Here is a 12671-nt window from a genome sequence, read left to right on the forward strand (position 1 = left end):
TGTGCCCCATGAACCCACATCCCCTGCGTTGCAGGCAGATTCTTATTCAGTGTACCACCAGGAAAGTTCTCTTGTTGGTTTCAGTCTTTTGCTTTGTATTTAATTTTTGTTAGTTTGATTAATTTGTGTCTCAGCATGTTCCTCCTTGGCTCAGATGATAAAGAATTGCTTGCAATGCAGCAAACCTGGGTTTGGTCCTGGGTTGGGAAGATCCCCTGGAGAAGGGAATGGCTACCTGCTCCAGTATTCTTGCCTGGAAAATCCCATGGACAGATGAGCCTGGCGGGCTACAGTCCATGGGGTCACAAAGAGTTGGACACAACTGAGTGACTAACACTTTCGCTTTCATCTTCCTACTTAGATTTATCCTGTATGGGACTCTCTGTACTTCCTGGACTTGAGTGACTGTTTACTTTTCCATGTTAGGGAAGTTTTTGACTAAAATCTCTTCAAAGATTTTCTTAGACCCTTTCTGTTTCTCTTCTGGGCCTGCTATGAGTTGAATGTTGATACATTTAATGCTGTCCGAGGGGTCTCTGATACTGTCCTCATTTCATTCTCTTTTCTTTATTCTTTAATGCAGCAGCGATTTCTACCATCTTGTCCTCCAGCTCACTTATCCATTCTTTGGCTTCAATTATTCTGCTATTGATTCCCTAGAGTATATTTTTCACTTCATTTATTTTACTGTTCATCTCCGTTTTTTCTGTGTTTCTTCTCGGTCTTTGATAAATGTTTCTTACATCATCTTCATCAGTGCCTCCATTTTTTTTCTCCAAGACCTTGAATCATCTTTACTGCCATTGCTCTGAATTCTTTTTTCAGATAGATTGTGTTTCCTCTTGATTTAGTTCTTGTAGGTTTTTATCTTGCTCTGTTATCTGTAACATATTTCCCTGTTGACTCATTTTGTCTAACATACTGTGTTTGTGGTCTTTCTTCCACAGGCTGCAGGATTGTAGTTCCCCTTGCTTCTGGTATCTGCCCCCGCCCCCCCAACCCCGGTGGTTGAGATTGGTCCAGAGGCTTGTGCTGTAGCCCCTTGATAGGGGGTTTGACTGATGTGGTGACCAGAGCCTGCCCTGGATATTGAGCAGGACCTTCCCTTTGCTCTATGGTTGTCACCACCATGTCAGGGGTAGGTCTGCTCCCTAGTTGCTGATCTGTTTCTTAGCTGTGTTTCTGATTTTCAGTGCAAGGTGGGCAGGATTGGAGCACTCCCACTGGGAGAGATGTCACTGAGTATTCCTCTTCTGAAGCTGTTCTCCTGGGAATGTACTCTGTTGAGTCCCCTTTGCCCACCGTGCAGGCTCACAGAGTACTTGTTGGCACTGCTCTTGGTCTCACCTTAACTCTGAGTATGCTGGCAGTTGGCCCTGGTAATTCTCAGATGTTATTTTCACCAGGCCTCCGGGGCAGATCCAATGTATTCAAGCCCCAGGACTGCAGTACCCAGGCACCTGGGTCTGCTATGGGAGCTATGGAGGTAGCTCAGACTCTAGCTTGATCCAACCCTCACATGTAGATCCCCACAGCTGCTAAAGCCAGGCACATCTCAGCAGCAGGAACACCTGTCCATTTAGATGTTCTGCAGGTGCTGAATTTAAAAAACTGTCAGCAGAGCTGTAACTCTGCAGTTCACACAGCCATAAGGAAAATTTTTAACTCTTCTTTAGTCACAGGGCTCCTGGGGCTCAGCTGTGGTTTCAGCCCACCTCTGTGTGTGTTCCTTCCACTGGAGTCTGCTCTATAGGTTGCCAGAGCGCACAGGCTGTCAGGTAGGAGGAGGCTAAGGCAGTAATCAGAGCCAGTGGGTCACCCCGGTGGGAAGATGCTGGCAGTAGTAATTGGAACCCATGAGCCTGTCAGTCTAGAGGGAGCCGAAGCAGTGATCGTGAAGCAGGTCACCAGGTAGGAGGGGAGGGGCCAAGAGGTGATGATAGGGGCATGCTAGCCAGTTCCAAAAGGAGACTCCCTCCCTCAGTGCCCTTGCTGGCACATAAGGAGAGAGAGATCGCATTGGTGGCCCCACTTTTTGCACATCACTCAACAATGGCACCTTGCTTCTGTGTCAGTCTATGCTTCCTCCACAAGCATTCCTGGCTGCAGAGCTCCACACTCCCATCCCCTCAGGCCGCCCCCTCGCTGCCAGCGGCCTTCCCCTCCGCAGGTCTGCTCTCCACACCCCACGTGGCAGCACCCAGCTGCCGTGTGCACCAGACGACACCCAGCTCAGTTTGAAGCACACAGAGCTGTAGCGCGGACTACCTGTGTAGGTCTCACTCTGTCCTGACTGCCACAGACAGGTGGCTGTGCTCTCTGCCAAGGTCCTGATGCTCCCCTTCTGTCCTAGCTGATCTCTCTGCTTGTGAGGGGGTGTCACCCAATGCAGGACCCTTTCCTCACCTTCAGTGTCCCTCCAGGGATGCAGGTTCCATCCTGCTTCTCTTCCTTTTCCCTTCTTCATTCTGTCCTACCAGGTTATTTGGGGGTCTTTCTCATCCTTTTCAATGTCCAGGGTTCTCTGCTAGTGTTCAGCAGGTGCTCTGTGAAAATTGTTCCCTTTGTAGATGTATTCTTGATGACTTGTGAGGAGAGATGAACTCCCCACCCTCCTGCTCCTCTGCCGTCTTGAGGATCTCATGTCAGCTTTTATAATTAGTTATCATACAAGTTAACATTCTCATTACATTTAAAGAGCACTGACTTTGACAAAAGCCAGGTCTTAGCCAGTATGTCACCTAGCTGTGTAAACTCAGACAAGTTGCACCTTTCTGAACCATAATTTTCTCATCATGAACGAGGAGCTGTGGCCACGCATGCTTTCCTGCCAGACACTCATACAAGATTCTGAGAGCAAGACAGAGATCAGGGAGGACAGTAAGTATCCAAATTCTTCAGCACAAACTGGTTATTTAAGAGGTGGACTGGGGTATTGGGAGGAAAAAAGGAAAATAGTGACTATGGATACTGAGCTTTGGCTCCATGAAGTTTCTTTGTCCTTTTTGAATAAGAGTTTCAGGTTCTGAAGAGGCTCACTCATGCACTTGGCCTCTTCCGGCCATCCAAGGTCCACTGTGCCCTGTGAAGATTCGGGGAGAAGGGTAGCTTGAATTCTAGAGCGGTGCACCCGACTAGTGCCCCCTTTAGTTCTACTGTGGTGGAAGTGCTGAGAAGGACCTAACTCGGCCCTTGCACTTGGGCAGTACTTAATCAGAGGGGGACCTTTCTCTCTGTGTTTTTAGAAGAATAAAATCTCCCAACTGACTCTGAATGGGGCCCGTTTCTTAGCTGGGAACCAGCAAAATCCAGTTTCCATATTCTGAAATCACCATCTGGACTTGTCATAATTAGGTACTTAATGAGCTCACTGGTTTTGCCATTCACCAAAATGTGAGGATAGGAAAGGTCTACCATAAGTCATTTCAAAGGAGCTGAGCTTAGCCCCATTTCAGGTGCAACCCTGATTCTCAGGAGGGCTATGGATAAAAGCTATGACCCAGAGGGATGGTATGGGGAGGGAGGTGGGAGGGGGGTTCAGGATGGGGAACACGTGTACACCCGTGGCAGATGCATGTTGATGTATGGCAAAACCAATACAATATGGTAAAGTAAAAAAAATAATAAAAAACAAACAAACAAAGAATATGTAAAGTAAAAAAAAAAAAAAGCTATGTCCAAGTTTATGATGTCATTTTTTATTGGAAGATAATTGCTTTACAGTGTTGTGGTGGTCTTTGCCATACATCAGTGGGAATCAGTCATTACTGTGTGTGTGTGTGTATGTGTGTGTATCCCCTCCCTCTTAAGCGTCCTCTCCCCGAGCCCCCATTACACCCCTCTGGGTCTTCACAGAGCACCTGGCTGGACTCCCTGTATTGTACAGGAGCTTCCCAGTAGTTGTCTGTTTTACACATGATGTTACATATATGTCAGTGCTACTTTCTCAATTCATCCTAGCCTGTGATATCTCTTAATAGAGTTTAGCCAGGATTGTATTTATTTTTCTTTCTTTTTTAATTGTAATATTGTTTTCAAGTGTACAGCAGAGTGTTCAGATATATATAGATAGGTAGATATAGATATATATGTGCTTCCCTGGTGGCTCAGCAGTAAAGAGCCTGCCTACCAATGCAGGAAACATAGGTTTGATCTCTGGGTAGGGAAGATCCCCTGGAGAAGGAAGTGGCAACCCACTCCGGTATTCTTGCCTGGGAAATCCCATGGACAGGAGCCTGGCAGGCTACAGTCCATGGGGTTGCAAGAGTTGGACACAACTAAGCAACTGAGTGTGCACACACATACACATATAATTCTTATTAAAAAGTATTGATCATAGTTCCCTGAACTATCCAGTAGGTCCTACTTGGCTATCTATTTTAAATATAGTAGTGTGTTTATGTTAATCCCAAACTTCCAATTAATTGCTCCTACCCTCTTTCCCTTTTGGTAGTCATAAGTATGTTTTCTATGTCTATGGATCTATTTCTCTTTGGATATTAAGTACATTTGTATCTTAGAAAAATAAAAGGTTCCACATATAAGTGATAACCTATAATATCTGTTTTTCTCTCTGGCTTACTTAATATGGTAATTTCTAGGCCCATCCATGTTGCTGCAAATGGCATTATTTCATTCTTTTTTATTGCTGAGTAATATTCCCTTGTATATATGTGCCACATCTTTAACTATTCACCTGTTGATGGACACTTTTTAGGTTGTTTTCATGTCTTGGCTAAGGTAAATAGTGCGGTAGTAAACACTGGAGTATGTATCTTTTTGTGTGGTTTTCTCCAGGTATATGTCCAGGAGTGGGATTGCAGGATCATATTGTAGTTGCATTTTTAGTTTATCAAGGAACCTCCATTGTGTTCTCCAATTGCTGTACTAATTCGCATTCCCACCAAGATTGTAGGTGGGTTCATTTTTCTCCACACTCTCTCTAGTATTTGTTATTTGTAGCCTTTCTATAATGGCCATTCTGACCAGTGTAAGGTGATACCTCACTGTAAGTTTGATTTGCGTTACTCTAATAATTAGCAATGTTGAGCATCTTTTCATGTGCCTTTTCACTATCTTTATGTCTTCTTTGGAGCAATGTCTATATAGGTCTTCTGCACATTTTTTCATTGGATTTTTTTTTAATTGAGCTGAATAACTGTATATTTTGGAGATTATCCCATGTCGGTCACATCATTTGCAAATATTTTATTCCATTGCATATGTTGTCTTTTTGTTTTGTTTATGGCTTCCTTTGCTGTGCAAAACTTATACGCTTAATTAGGTCCTATTTATTTTTTGAAAGAAATCAAAAAGATGACACAAATATATGGAAAGATATAGTGTTCTTATGCTGGAAGAATCTATATTGTCAAAATGACTAAAGTGCCCATGGCAATCTACAGATTTGATGCAATCCCTATCAAATCATCAGTGCCATTTCTCACAGAATGAGGACAAAAAAAAAATTTTTATAGAAACACAAAAAGACCCCAAATAGCCAAAGCAATCATAAGAAAGAAAAATGGAGCTGGAAGAATCAGGATCCCTAAATTCAGACTATGCTACAAAGCTACATTATTCAAAATATTACCAAACTGGTGTAAATTAAAAAAACAGAAATATAGATCAGTGGAATAGGATAGAAAGCCAGAAATAAACCCACATATCTATGATCAATTAATCTACAACAAAGGAGGCAAGAATATACAGTGGAGAAAAGAGTCTCTTTAATAAGTGGTGCTCCAAAAACTGCACAGCTACATGTAAAATAATGAAATTAGAACATTCTCAATCACCATGCACAAAAATAAACCCGAAATGGATTAAAGATGTAGATATAAGACCAGATACTACAAAACTCCTAGAGGAAAGCTTAGGGTTCTTTTTAAAGTAGATTTGACCTTTCTCCTTTTCCCACTGATTAAGTCCTCCAGCTAGCATGGAGGTGGTAGCAAATGATTAGGGCAGTAGAGATTTGTTATATGACCTTAGCCACAAAAGAGGGGCGATTATCACTTTGTAAAAACTGTAAGGTCTGAACTGAGGAATTATTTTCTTTCCTAATGCCATTATTACTTCCTGAGCTCTCTGGGTCCATGTTGGAAAGGCTTCACCAACCTATTAACACTTTGACAACCAGGAAGTATTTCTATCTCTGAGGATGGCATCTGTGAAAAGTCTATTTGTCAGTTTTCTACCAGATAAATTCCTCTTCTTTGGAAGGACTGGAGGAAGGGTGGAGACCTAAGCTTTCCCCCTGGGTTGTTATGGTAGTATATATTACAGGCCTTTGTGATTTCTGAGACAGTCTGAGAAAGCCTATGCTGGAAAAACTTCTTCCACCAGGTTAGTGAAATCACCCCTCCCCAGATGAGAGGAGTCATAGAATGCCTTTAAAATTGTCCACTGTAATGCTCTGGGCAGCATTATTGTTTGTTCCTCAGTCCACCTTTCACTGGGGCCATTTTGTATCCCCTAGTTCTGGCCTCGGAGAAGGCAATGGCACCCCACTCCAGTACTCTTGCCTGGAAAATCCCATGGACGTAGGAGCCTGGTGGGCTGCAGTCCATGGGGTCGCTGAGGGTCAGACACGACTGAGCGACTTCACTTTCACTTTTCACGTTCATGCATTGGAGAAGGAAATGGCAACCCACTCCAGTGTTCTTGCCTGGAGAATCCCAGGGACGGGGGAGCCTGGTGGGCTGCTGTCTATGGGGTCGCACAGAGTCGGACATGACTAAAGCGACTTAGCAGCAGCAGTTCTGGCCTACTTCATTTCCTCGTTTGTATGCTGGGCTGGTGAAAACAGGTTAGTACATGAAGGAGTAAGTGGCCCAAGTTGAAGGGATTTTAAGAGCTGCTCTCTACTGTCTTGTCGGCCAGGTTATTTCCTGACACTGTAATTTTCCCTTCTGGCGTCTCTTACAGTGGATAACTGCCACTTTCTTAGGGTCTTGTTCTGCCTCTAGGAGGTCTATGCGAACTCCTGGCAGTGCCGGAGGGGAGAGCCCCGTGCAGTCAGAGTCCCCTATGTTTTCAGATGGCAGCATGAGCATGTAACACAAAAAATGCAGACTTAAAATTTGTCTAATGTTGATCCTCTTGTCTTTTCCTAGGTTTGGAGCTAAAACTTGAGCTATAAACTTGGGTTTGTGTGTGTGTGTGTGTATGCGCACGCGCCAAGGTTTGAGGTGGCAGGGCATCAGTCTCTGTGAGCTTGTAGAAATCTATTCTGGCATACCTGGATTTCCGGATGCCATCATGTATGTAGCTAACTTCCATCAATACACCAGAGAGCATCAGGGTCCTCCAGGGGCTGGTCCCTAAGATCAGGTCTGCTGGAATATTGTTCGATGGTCTCAGTACAAGAATGAGACAGCTCCTCTGGGCTTTCTACTTGCAAAAATATAGCTGGATTTAAGGCATGTCGTACTGTAAGGGTCACCTCACAAGAGTCAAGAAGGAGGGCTTGATATTTTGTGAGGCAGCCTCCAGTCAGCCCTGTTGTCCTTCAATGTCTAATATTCCCTGTACCTGTGTAGGGTGGAAACCTCAGGGCTTGACCCTCTTGTGGCCTCTTCAACTAGCATAGCTGTGGCTGCTATGACTCTCAGACAGCCTGGCCATCTGGGGGCCCCTGGGCCCAGTTCCTTGGAGAGATGCTACTGGCCATGGAATTGGCCCTCTTTTTGGGTGAGAATTCTCAGTGTTATTCTGCTTTGAAGTCAATAGAGGGCTTGTTAAGATCTGGGATCCCTAGGGCTGGGCCACTAGTCAGGGATGTCTTAATATAATCAAATGTTCTTTTATAAATTCCTTGTCCAATCTAGAGGTTCTATGTCTTGTCCCTTCAAGGCCTTATGGTGGATTTTGTTTTTATTTTTTGACTGTGCTGGGTCTTCATTTTGGGATGCGGGCTTCTCTAGTTGTGGAGCATAGCAGTATGTGGGATCTTAGTTCCCTGACCAGGGATTGAACTCAGGTCCTCTGCATTGGGAGTGAGGAGTGTTGTCCACTGGACCACCAGGAAAATACCCTCATACAATGGTTTTTCCTTGAGACCAAATCCAGGGATCCAAATCTTATAAAACCCAGCCATTCCTAAGAAGGGTCTAAGCTGTTTCTTTTTTTGTGGTGATCGTAAATGGACGATTGCTTCCTTATGCTGGGTTGTAAGGGTGCACTTCCCTGGGCTTAGAACATGTCCCAGTGAGGTGACTGTCTGGGGGAAAGTTTGGGCTTTTAGTGGGGATACTTATGCCCCTTGGAGCCCAGAAAATTGAGGATACAGAATACAGTGTGTTGGCTCAGAGGGCAAAGTGTCTGCCTGCAATGCAGGAGACCCGGGTTCGATCCCTGGGTCGGGAAGATCCCCTGGAGAAGGAAATGGCAACCCACTCCAGTATTCTTGCCTGGAGAATCCCACAGATGGAGGAGCCTGGTAGGCTACAGTCCATGGGGTTGCAGAGAGTCGGACATGACTGAGCGACTTCACTTTACACTTTACACAGTGTTTTAGTCTGAAGCTTTCTTTGAAGGGCTACAGATAAGGAGGTTATCTACATATGGTGATAATGGCCCTGTATCTAACTTTCAGTCAGTTCAGTTCAGTCACTCAGTCCTGTCTGACTCTGCGACCCCATGAATCGCAGCACGCCAGGCCTCCCTGTCCATCACCAACTCCCGGAGTTCACTCAGACTCATGTCCATCGAGTCAGTGATGCCATCCAGCCATCTCATCTTCTGTCATCCCCTTCTTCTTCTTCCCCCAATCCCTCCCAGCATCAGAGTCTTTTCCAATGAGTCAACCCTTCGCATGAGGTGGCCAAAGGACTGGAGTTTCAGCTTTAGCATCATTCCTTCCAAAGAAATCCCAGGGCTGATCTCCTTCAGAATGGATTGGTTGGTCTCCTGGCAGTCCAAGGGACTCTCAAGAGTCTTCTCCAACACCACAGTTCAAAAGCATCAATTCTTTGGCACTCAGCTATTGCATAGGAACATGAAATGTCAGGTCCATGAATCAAGGCAAATTGGAAGTGGTCAAACAAGAGATGGCAAGAGTGAATGTTGACATTCTAGGAATCAGCGAACTCAAATGGACTGGAATGGGTGAATTTAACTCAGATGACCATTATATCTACTACTGTGGGCAGGAATCCCTCAGAAGAAATGGAGTAGCCATCATGGTCAACAAAAGAGTCCATAATGCAGTACTTGGATGCAATCTCAAAAACGACAGAATGATCTCTGTTCGTTTCCAAGGCAAACCATTCAATACCACAGTAATCCAAGTCTATGCCCCAACCAGTAACGCTGAAGAAGCTGAAGTTGAACGGTTCTATGAAGACCTACAAGACCTTTTAGAACTAACACCCAAAAAAGATGTCCTTTTCATAATAGGGGACTGGAATGCAAAAGTAGGAAGTCAAGAAACACCTGGAGTAACAGGCAAATTTGACCTTGGAATACGGAATGAAGCAGGGCAAAGACTAATAGAGTTTTGCCAAGAAAATGCACTGGTCATAGCAAACACCCTCTTCCAACAACACAAGAGAAGACTCTACACATGGACATCACCAGGTGGTCAACACTGAAATCAGATTGATTATATTCTTTGCAGTCAAAGATGGAGAAGCTCTATACAGTCAACAAAAACAAGACCAGGAGCTGACTGTGGCTTAGATCATGTATCTAACTTTAGCTCCCTTAATTCCAAGACCTTGCCAGGCAGGTGTGGACAATCCTGGAATCCATGAGGAAGGACATTATAGGTATATTGTTGGGTTTCATCAGTGTCTGTGTCAGTCCATTCAAAAGAAAAAAGGGGGTACTTTCCTGGTAGTCTTGTGATTGAGAATCTGCCTTCCAATGCAGGGGACATAGGTTTGATCCCAGATCCTGGTCCAGAAACTAAGATCCCACATGCCAAGGGGCAACTAAGCCCATGTGCCACAACTGCTGATTGCCACAACTGCTGAGCCTGTGTGCTCTAGAGCCCAAGCTCTACAACAAGAGAAGCCATCACACTGAGAAGCCTGCTCACCACAACTCGAGAGTATCCCTTCCCCTGCTGCAACTAATGAAAGCCTGCATGCAGCAAGAGCCCGTGTACTATAACGAAGACCCAGCACAGCCAAAAATCAATAAAATTTTAAAAAATTACATGTGGACTTTCCTGATGGTCCAGAAATTAAGACTCTGCACTTCAAAATGCAAGGGGGAAGAGCTTGATCCCTGATCAAGGACTAAGATCTCAAGTGTTGCAAGGTGTGGCCAAAAAAGAAAAAGAGTATTGAGAATCAGGGTAAGCTGGCATGCAGTATGCATCTTTACGAGCAAGGACTGTAAACCAGGGTGTATCCTTGGGTATCTGAGTAGGGTTGTATTTGGAGTGGGAACAACTGGATGAAGAGGAATTATAGCTTCACTCAAGATTCAGAGATCTTGAACCATTCTTTATTCCCCACTAGGTTTGAGGACAGGTAGATTGACATGGCACCAAAAGCCTATATTTGATCAATTTTGAGATCCGGGTTGAAGGCCTTGTCAAGCTGCTGGTTCTATGGAATATTGGTGCCTGGAAGAGAAGTTACTAGTTTTTTTCAAGGTGCTTTTTATAGGGATGACAAACTTAAACATCCCTGGGATTCTCTGATCCCAGTTTTTCTATTTCTTGGGGAATATTTTGGGGTGGACTGTCCATGTCTTGTATAATCCATAGCACAGAGAAAAACATTTCTTGCTTCTGGTTTTCATGGAGAGTAAGAGTCACCCTCAGGCTGAGAGAAAGTCCCTTTCTAATAGTGGGCTGGGACATTCAGGCATGACAAGAACTTGTGAGTTATAAGCGTCTTTCACCAGGCGCAAGATAGAGGGGTAATGAAATGTTTTAGCTTTTATCTTCCTCCTACCCCAACAATAGAACAGGTTTTGGGAGCAAGGGGTCCAGTGTGAGAAGTCAGGATAGAGTATGTGGCTCCTCTGTCCCCTGGAAACTGGATAGGCTTACCTGCCATTTCAGTGTTGTTCTTTCGCTAAGCTGTGTCCGATTCTTTGCAATCCCATGGACTACAGCATGCCATGCTTCCCTGTCCTTAACTATCTCCTGGAGTTTGCTCAAACTCATGTCCAGTGAGTTGATGATGCCATCCATCCATCTCATCCTCTGTTTCCCCCTTCTCCTCCTGCCCTCAGTCTTTCCCAGCATCAGGGTCTTTTCTAGTGATTTCACTCTTCGCATCAGATGGTCAAAGTATTGGAGCTTCAGCTTCAGCATCAGTCCTTCCAATGAATATTCAGGGTTGATTTCCTTTAATATATACTGGTTTGATATCCTTTCAGTCCAGGGGACTCTCAAGAGTCTTCTTCAGCACTACAGTTCAAAAACATCCATTTTTTGGTGCTCTGCCTTCTTTATGGTCCAACTCTCACATCATACATGATTACTGGAAAAACCATAGCTTTGACTAGCTGGACCTTTGTCAGCAGAATGATATCTCTGCTTTTTAATATGCTGTCTAGGTTTATCATAGCTTTTCTTCCAAGGAGTAAGTGTCTTTTAATTTCATGGCTGCAGTCACTATCTGCACAGATTTTGGAGCCCAAGAAAATGTCACTGTTTCATATTTTCCCCATCTATTTGCCATGAAGTGATGGAACTGGATGCCATGATCTTAGTTTTTTGAATGTTGAGTTTTAAGCCAGCTTTTTCACTCTTCTCTTTCACCTTTATCACATTCTTCAGTTCCTCTTCCCTTTCTTCCATTAGAATGGTATTATCTGCATATCTGAGGTTGTTGATATTTCTCTCAGCAATCTTAATTCCAGTTTGTGATTCATCAGTCCCAGCATTTTTCATGATGTATTCTACATATAAATTAAATAAATGAGCAGGGTGACAATATGCACCCTTTTTTGTTTTGATGGCTGCTGTCATTCCTTTCATATGTCACACTGTACCTTCCTTTACTCCTCAGCCTGGTCTCTCTTGTTAGAGATGGTGAAGGCTGTATCAGTAAGAAGGTTACAAGGCATTTGGTGCCCCATAGCAAACTTCTGAAGCTTCCTACTGATGTTAGGGGCTGATTTGCTAATAAAGTGAGTTGCAAATACAGGGTAACCCTCAAAAGTGTCTGGGTCTACATCTGTACAGTTTCCGATGGCATCTCCCAGTGAGGCCTGAAATAGGGTTGGATTTTCATCTTGATCTCTTTAACTTTAGCATGGTTAACAGGTTTAGTTATGCATCATTTCTTCCCTTCCATGAAGCAAAAGATCATATGGTCCCTTCTCATGATTCCAGGCAGCCTGGCGGATAGTCTTATTGGGATCCATCAGAGGCACTGCTGTCATGCCCACAGGGCACTGGTGAGGTTGGGTGACATGTCATCCATAAGCATATGTTTGAACCTGTTCCCAAATATAGGTCTTTCCTCTGGCACAGCAGTGGGAAGGGACAATATCTAGGTCCTCCAGGTAACGTCAAAGGATAGAGTTAGTCCCCGGAATTTGCCAGTGAGCCAGCTGGGGTCCTCTGAGAATCAGCCTAAAAGACTGCTGCACTGGTTGAGGTTGAACAGAGAAAAAAGGGGTGTTCAGTTCAGTTCAGTCACTCAGTCATGTCCGACTCTTTGCAATCCCATGAATCACAGCGCGCCAGGTCTCCCTGC

The sequence above is a fragment of the Bos grunniens genome, chromosome 28 (assembly GCF_055505025.1).
Source record: "Bos grunniens cultivar Pamir isolate PY7600 chromosome 28, Bosgru_T2T1.0, whole genome shotgun sequence".
NCBI classification, from domain to species: domain Eukaryota; kingdom Metazoa; phylum Chordata; class Mammalia; order Artiodactyla; family Bovidae; genus Bos; species Bos grunniens.